The sequence below is a fragment of the Apium graveolens genome, chromosome 9 (assembly GCF_009905375.1).
Source record: "Apium graveolens cultivar Ventura chromosome 9, ASM990537v1, whole genome shotgun sequence".
Classification (NCBI taxonomy): Eukaryota; Viridiplantae; Streptophyta; class Magnoliopsida; order Apiales; family Apiaceae; genus Apium; species Apium graveolens.
The window spans coordinates 235,606,290-235,615,176 of record NC_133655.1 but is presented as its reverse complement, the minus strand read 5'-3'; the positions used below and the strand labels follow the sequence as shown (position 1 = coordinate 235,615,176).

Sequence of the window (8,887 nt, the reverse complement as noted above, 5' to 3'; positions counted from 1 at the left end):
TATTATTAGTGCGTGTTTCGCGACTAACAAGTTTTTGGCGCCGCTGCCGGGAACTGCAGTGTTAATTTATAGTTTATGTGCTTTCCATCAATGGTCGTTAAAGTTCATTGACTCGGAAATTTTTACTTATTTGTTTCCTTGTCGTATTTCAGGTGCTTTAGCGAGGGTGTATGCATATGCGTTCGCGTACTCGTAAGAGAACTCTGGATAAAGCCGAGGAAGAACTTGTGGTGGTTCATAAAGAAGTTTTTGAGGAAGAAAAGAAGGTAGAAGAAGAAGAGAAAGTCGAGGAACCAGCTTTAGTAGAGATGGTTGATCAAGCAGAAAATTCTAAGGCTTTGATGGACTATTCTCAGCCTAAGATTAATGATATTCAGTCAAGCATCATCAGGCCAGCCATCAGGGATAACACTTTTGAGATCAAGTCAAGCATGATTCAGATGATACAAAACACGGTTCAGTTTGGGGGTTCTCCTACTGAAGAACCCAACATGCACATCAGGGATTTCATCAAGATCTGTGACACTTTCAAGTTCAATGATGTGACTGAAGATGCTATCAAGCTGCGACTCTTCCCATTCTCTCTGAGGGACAAGGCTAAGTGTTGGTTACATTCTATACCAGCAGGGTCTATCACCACTTGGGAAGATCTTGCTCAAAAGCTTCTCACTAAATTCTTCCCTATGGCGAAGACTGTTGCAATCAGGAATGCTCGTACTCAGTTTGCTCAGCAAACTAGAGAATCCCTATGTGAGGCTTGGGATCGATATAAGGAGATGCTAAGGAAGTGCCCACATCATGGCATGCCTGATTGGATGATTATTAACTGTTTCTACAATGGATTGGATGCTACTTCTAGACCCATGCTTGATGCAGCATCAGGAGGAGCCTTGTGGGCTAAAAGCTACGATGAAGCTTATGTACTTATTGAACTGATGGTTTCTAATGAATACCGATATCCTTCCCAGAGACTGACTCAGGGAAAGGTAGCAGGAATTCTGGAATGGGATGCAGCAACTACTATAGCTGCCCAACTTAAGGCTTTGACGATGAAGGTGGACACTTTGGCTAATTATGGAGTAAATCAAATTACTAGTGTCTGTGAGCTTTATGCTGGTGCCCATGAGACTGATCAGTGCACAATTTCTAGTGAATCAGCAGTTTGTGAGAAACTTTCAGCATTCGCAGCAACTTGTGCCATCCACTTATCATCTCAACAACTGCAATCATCCTAATTTCAGTTAGAGCAACGCTCAGAATGTGGTTCAACAGCCTTATTAGCAGTATCCGGCTAAGCAGTACTTACCCCCTGGTTTTTAGAAACCACAATATGCACCAAGACAGCAACTCCAGTTACAACAATCCAATGAAAAATCTGAGTTAGAGGAGTTAAAGCTTATGTGCAAGAGTCAAGCTGTTTTTATCAAGACCTTGGAAAATCAAATTGGGTAAATTTCCAATGCCTTGCTAAATCATCATCCTGGTACACTACCTGAAAGGAATATGTCCTAAGTCCAATCATGTATTAGGATTTAGAAATAACTTTTATGTAATCTGTTTTGATTTCATTGATATTAATAAAGACTTGTTTTGTTTTTATTACGGGCTTTATCTATTTAAGTGTTTAAATAAGATATACCATAGTTTAGAGTAAAGCTTTTTATGGATTATGATGAGATCATAATAGTGAGACCTAAAAAGATGATAACTCCAAACTTAAATAGTTCCTGGTCATAGGATTACTAACTGGTAATTAATAATCCGCAAAGATCGGTACATACTATGCTTGCTTCATTATGAAGGATGTCTGTTCTCATAGACATTTGTGTGGTGACACTACAGCTAGTATGTAGGTGCTTATTATAGAATAAGTTCACTGAACATGACTCGCACAGCTGAACAACTGATGGAGTTCACTTACGTGTCAGCAGTTGTTCGCATAGTGATAGTTGTACAAGTATCCTTAGACTTGAGGTCATCATAGTCATCTTGTGTACACTGAACTATGCTTTGGTTTAGTTCTTAGTCTCCAGGGACAATTATTAGGGCTCTTCTGGGTATAGGAATTTGTACACGAAGATAGTGTATGATCAATAAAGGATCTACCCCTTCCAGTGAAGGAAGCGAATGTTCAAGGCTGATCCACTTATGCTGTAACACCCCCAGATCCGGGGTCGGGGATCCGGGTCGTCACGGTCTTTCTTTCCACAATATCACTTCACTTAATTAATAATAATAACCTTATGCTGTGATCCCACACTAACACACACCACAACCCGTTATAGTCTCAGAGATGAAATTGAAATAAGTACAAGTCTTTGAATCCACCATTTAACAGTTATTACAACCCAAAATGATTACTTGATAAATTTACAGTTAATTGCCATTATCTGCCACAAGTTATAATTATACATAATTTGATTCTCAAAGTAGATGGTCTGAACTACAATAGATCTACCTCTGCAGCTATAGCAGCTACAACATCATCGGGAAGACGCGGGACGCTTCCCACGCGCTTGCGCTGGGTCTGCTGGAGTCTGGCCATCTCTCCTAACTGTTGTTGTGTGATGAAGAAATAAAGCAAGAGTGAGCCTTACAGCTCGCAAGATAATACATAGTGATAACAATAATATAAGTATCTAAATGGATACTTAATAGAATCTCTATCATGTGTAAGATAATTACTTACTAGATATAAGTAAAAACAAGGAATGAAGTTACCAATACTTCACTACACTTATATCATTTATAAAGCTACTTGAACTACCACCGTTCAAAGTATTATAGGTTTTTTAAAAAAAAACATCCCATAGATGAGACCACAAGTTAAGACTTGAATAGATTCAATCTTTGAAATATTATTGAATGAAATAAAGTTACGAGATACTTTATTTAGTCCCGATATATATATATCCACATATATATCTCTTAAACATTTCCTGGAACCTCTGTTATGTAAAGCATGAACAGAGTTTGAAACGTCCAATGAATTTTGGAAAGGAAAAGAATTTTGGCATAAACCAGATATCTTGCTGATCAGGCAAAGATACCAATAAGTAACCTTTTCTACTAGTAGATGGATGAATCCCCCACCGGTCATCACCCTGGCCACATAAGGACCTTGTGCTGGACCGCCACCCGGCCTCTTACGCGTTGATGGACTGCCACCCAGCCACTTACACTTTGATAGACCGTACCCCGGCCTGTCGCTTATGCCGACTCAATTAGATGGGCTTACTTCCCGAACATTGGGCAAGTAGTCAATTCATTTATCAAAACAGCAACCTTGTTGCGAATATAAAATACTCCATAGAGCCGGATCCCTCAGGTTTTGAGCGAGTATTTAAATCCCCTTAAAAGGAAGATCTTAAATATAAAAATGAGTTTTGGGATCCGCTCTAACTTTTAAAAATCATTTTGAAGACTCGAAAACACTTTAAAGAGTGTTTGGAGTAAAACTGATTTAATGAAATAAATCAGTCCCGATATATTAGAAAATATCTGAATATTATTATTTAAATAATATTCCCACAAAGAATTATCTTTATAAAAATAATTGAAGTAGAAGTATTAAAACTTATACTTGAAACGAATATTAAATAATCAAAGATACACTTATATGAAAGTATTATCTTTATTTGAATAATCGAAAATAAGTTTGATTATTGACACCTTATTCTTTAATAAAATAAAGAATATATTACAGTAATAAGCGGAGACATAATACCTCGAATGAATATTATAAATAATATTCATAAAATAAAGGAGTCATACATCCTCGACTGAATATCCAAGTAATATTCAATCATAATATAAAGGAGTCATAAGCCCTCGAATAATATTCAAAATAATATTCAATAATAAAATAAAGGAGTCATAAGTCCTCGGATGAATATTCGAAATAATATTCAATAATAAAATAAAGGAGTCATAAGTCCTCGGATGAATATTCGAAATAATATTCAATAATAAAATAAAGTTATCGAATAAACCTTATTCGATTAATATTTTTGAAAACTATAACCTTATATATATATAAATATATATATATAAGATCTACTCGAGATCCTCGACTCCCGGTTTTAGAAAATGTTTTCACCTTTGGGTCCCTATACTAAGGGTATATGCAAATTACTGCTATTCTCTAGCATAGGTATTATCAACTGAACGAACAGATATATATGGCAAGAATACGAAACAGGCATGCATACATATACCATATCAGCATACTATAATATAACGCAAGAATTTGCTAATAACCAATATGCATTTATCGCAAGATAATGCAAGTACATATATATACATCACAACAACAGTATAACGGGTAGAAAACTTGCCTGAGCGACTTGGGGTGATAAAAGGCTCGGGACGAGTCTGGTAACCTATAAACAACAAGTAAGTTGGAATTAAACCAAAATCACTTGTAAATCTATACTTTAACTAACTTAGACTCTAACGCTTATTTTGCGCTCACTGATTCGCTTAAGTCACTCGGGTACCCTCGGCTCCACCATTTTTAATAATTTAACCTTTACGAGTTTTAAAGCGATTCCTTCGCGAGTGTCTTACCAACTGCCTAACACACTTACCATAAATGTTTCATACATTAATTAACCCTTTTTGGTCTTTAACCTACGTTTCAAAGTAAGGCGAGGGGAAAAGTTTCGTTCGCGAAACGCCGTTACTTGAAACGGTCGTTTCTCCTAAACCGTGCATCGGAATCGAACGAACTACATATCAAAACGAAGCTCGTAACATGAGCTATCTAAACATGGAAGTGGTCATAATCTAGCAGGGGGTTCTCGGGTCCTAATGCTATGCACAAAAACAGTCCAAAGAAAATCGGACGTTACGACGGCTATGTTTACGCGATTTCCAATATTTTAAACCATTCAAAACCATCCCAAATCAACCTCAAATCCAACATACAACCAACATCCATCCTTATCACATCATAACAACCCCAACCAATTCAATTTAATCATTCATACTTATTCCTAAACTTAACTTTAATCATACTTAAGTTCTTTTAATCAAAACCACAACATTTACCATTCCATTTCACTACCATTTCAAATCCCAAACTCTAATCACAACAACAAGCTACAATATCATCCTACTAATCAAAATCATCTTATAATATATAGGAATCTAGGGTTTGGAGATGGTATACCTTCCTTGAAGTGGTGGGAGGAGCTAGGAAGCCTTAAGAAGCTTTGAGAAGTCTTAAGAATGCTTGGATCTTCAAGAAAAACAAGAAAAACTTCAAGTTAAAAACTTGAAAACACTATTCATAGTCTTCTTCTTTGATTAAATGAAGAAGATTGAGAAGGAATTAATGGCTTAAACTCATGATATAGCCCTAACTAAGCATGAAGATGATTAGGGAATTTACTCACCAATTTAGGAAGCTTGGATCTTGAATTTTTGAAATTTCTTGCCTAATGAATAGTGAAAAGCCGAGAGCAAGGATGAACAAGGCCTTGGTTCTTTTTGATTTTTGATGAAGAATGAATTTACTTGGCTTGGTTGCTTTGCTTTTGTGTTTGATTTAGTCAATTACCTTCTTGCCCTTGAATTTGTGTGGTTACAAAGCCACCACACCTCCTTCCTTCCCATGTCATGCTTGTGTCATCCTCATGATGTCATCCTCCCTTCCTTGTCCTCTTTCTATTGGTTGGATGACATCATTCCCACTAATCCCTTTGATTAACTTCCTAATCGTTTGCCTAATGACCGCTGATCTGTTATACAGTTCGCTTAACTTCATTCTCGTTTATCGTTTGAAGGATCATACCCGGGATCTTATTACTTAGTTTCCCTTAACCTTTCTCAATACATTATATTCCTTTTTATGATCCTCTATTATAATCCTTTAATTTAAATTCTTTTTATCCTGTTATCATATACTCAATTCTCTCCGTATCTTGTGGATTTCCGGGAAAAACCAAAGTGTTCGGAATTGGATTCTGACGATCTTTACATACACTTATATACTACATAGAGTACTAATAATATCCCAGAATATCCATAACAGAACCCCTACATAGTGTGGCGTGAAAAGTTTTCTCATTCAGCTAAAACACTATTCACAAGGGTTACAAAAAGTTGAAAATTTTGGGGGTTATTACAGTCTCCCCTCCTTAAAAGGATTCCGTCCCGGAATCAAACAGAAAACAAATGGGGGTACTTTTCTAGCATTGTGCTCTCTAGTTCCCAAGTTGATTCTTCTACGTTATGATTCTGCCATAGTACTCTGACTAGCTTGATCACTTTGTTCCGAAGCACCTGCTCCTTCTTATCCATAATCCTTACTGGCTTCTCCACGTAAGTTAGATCTGGCTGCATATCCACCTGCTCGTACTCCACTATGTGCCTGGCATCCCGATGATACCTCCTTAGCATTGACACATGGAACACATTATGAACTTGTTGCAAATTAGGGGGTAGGGCTAGCTCGTAAGCTAACTTTCCAATCCATCTTAATATCTCAAAAGGTCCAATGTATCTAGGGCTTAGTTTTCCTTTCTTTCCGAACCTCATTAATCCCTTCCAAGGGGATACTTTCAGCAGTACTAAGTCCCCTAATTCATATTCCTTGTCCTTTCGGGCTAGGTCTGCATATTTCTTCTGTCTGTCTTGGGCTGCCACAAGTCGCCCTCTGATAAGATCCACTATATCTTTGGTCCTTTGGACCACTTCGGGTCCGAGCATCTTCCGCTCTCCTACTTCATCCCAGTATAAGGGAGATCGACACCTTCTTCCGTACAGGGCCTCATAAGGCGGCATTCCGATGCTAGCATGAAAGCTATTGTTATAAGAAAACTCGATCAACGGCAAGTGATCATCCCAACTTCCTTTAAGGTCTATTGCACAGACTCTCAACATATCTTCTAGTGTCTGGATGGTCCTTTCACTCTGTCCATCCGTCTGGGGATGGTACGCGGTACTCATATTTAACTTGGTCCCCGCACACTCCTGAAAGTCCAAAATCTGGAGTTGAACCTGGGGTCTCGGTCTGAGACAATGGACGCTGGGACTCCATGTCGCGTCACTATTTCCTTAAGGTAAATGTCCACCAGTCTATCAACTGTGTATCTCTCATTGATAGGAATAAAATGAGCTGACTTTGTCAGTCGGTCTATAATTACCCAAATGGCGTCGTGATTGGCTTTCGTCCTTGGCAAGCCTACAACAAAATCCATCGCTATCTGTTCCCATTTCCATTCGGGAATCTCCAGGGGTCGCAAAAGTCCACTGGGTCTCTGGTGCTCTGCCTTTACTCTTTGGCAAGTCAAACACTTGTTTACCCATTCTGCTACGTCCCTCTTCATGTTGGGCCACCAGTAATATTCCTTCAAATCCCTATACATCTTGGTACTTCCCGGGTGAATGGAATACCTTGAACTATGGCTTTCATCCAAAATCTCATCTTTAAGTTCTTGAACATTCGGAACCCAAATTCGGTAGGAGTACCTCATTATCCCTTTATCATCTTTCTCGGTATGGATCTCCTCTCCAGTCATTGACTCTCTGCCTTCATTCATTATTTTCTCCTGGCACAATCTGATCTTTTCCAATAACTCTGGCTGCATTGAGATCTCAAAAAGCTTTTCAGTTCCGGTTCCGGTTACCTTTACTTCTATTTCCATTCTCTCAAAATCCCTTATCAACTCTTCCGAAGTCGTTATCATTCTGAGTCTTTCCTTTCTACTAAGGGCATCAGCCACCACATTGGCTTTCCCTGGATGATAGATAATCTCACAATCATAGTCCTTGATTAGTTCTAACCATCTCCTCTGGCGCATGTTGAGCTCTTTCTGCGTAAATATGTACTTGAGGCTCTTATGGTCTGTGAAAATCTCGCACTTCTCTCCATACAAGTAGTGCCTCCAAATTTTTAAAGCAAATACTATTGCCGCGAGCTCAAGGTCATGAGTAGGATATCTAACCTCGTATTCCATCAGTTATCTCGACGTATACGCAATAACTTTACCGTGCTGCATAAGCACACATCCTAATCCTTTGTGCGACGCGTCACTATATATCACAAAATCTCCTTTTCCGTCTGGCAATGCCAATACCGGAGCCGTTATCAACCTTTTCTTTAATTCCTGAAAACTGTTCTCGCATTTCTCCATCCATTCAAACTTCTCTGTCTTACGAGTAAGTCGTGTCAAAGGGGCTGCGATCTTCGCAAAGTCCTGAACAAATCTACGATAGTAGCCGGCCAATCCTATGAAACTCCTTACCTCTGTGGGTGTGGTTGGCCTTTCCCAATTTGAGACCGCCTCTATCTTGGAGGGGTCGACCAATACTCCTTCTTTATTGATCACATGTCCTAAAAACTGTACTTCATTCCGCCAGAATTCACACTTCGAGAATTTGGCATATAACTGCTCCTCTCTGAGTATTCCTAGAGCTATCCTCAAATGCTCTGCATGTTCTGCCTCAGTCCTTGAGTAGATCAAAATATCATCGATAAAAACTATCACACACTTGTCCAAGTACTTCTTAAATACTCTATTCATTAAATCCATGAAAGCCGCTGGGGCGTTGGTTAATCCAAAGGACATTACCAAGAACTCATAATGCCCATACCTGGTACGGAATGCTGTCTTGGAAATATCTTCGGGTTTAATCTTTAGTTGGTGATATCCAGTTCTCAGGTCGATCTTGGAAAAATAAACAGCATCCTTTAGCTGGTCAAACAGATCGTCTATTCTAGGCAATGGGTACCTGTTCTTTATGGTTAGCTTGTTCAACTCTCGATAGTCGATGCACAACCTCATGCTCCCATCTTTCTTCTTAACAAATAAAACTGGTGCTCCCCACGGAGACACACTGGGTCTTATCATACCCTTATCCAAGAGTTCCTGCAATTGGA

General features: G+C 38.7%; 1 non-coding gene across 1 annotated transcript; it reads right to left on the bottom strand.

The window, feature by feature from the left end:
* Positions 1 to 698: 698 nt before the first annotated feature.
* LOC141688567 (small nucleolar RNA R71) lies at positions 699 to 805 on the bottom strand. The gene has a single exon (XR_012562001.1). It is a non-coding gene; the product is annotated as a small nucleolar RNA R71 (small nucleolar RNA).
* Between the last annotated feature and the right edge of the window lie 8,082 nt (positions 806 to 8,887).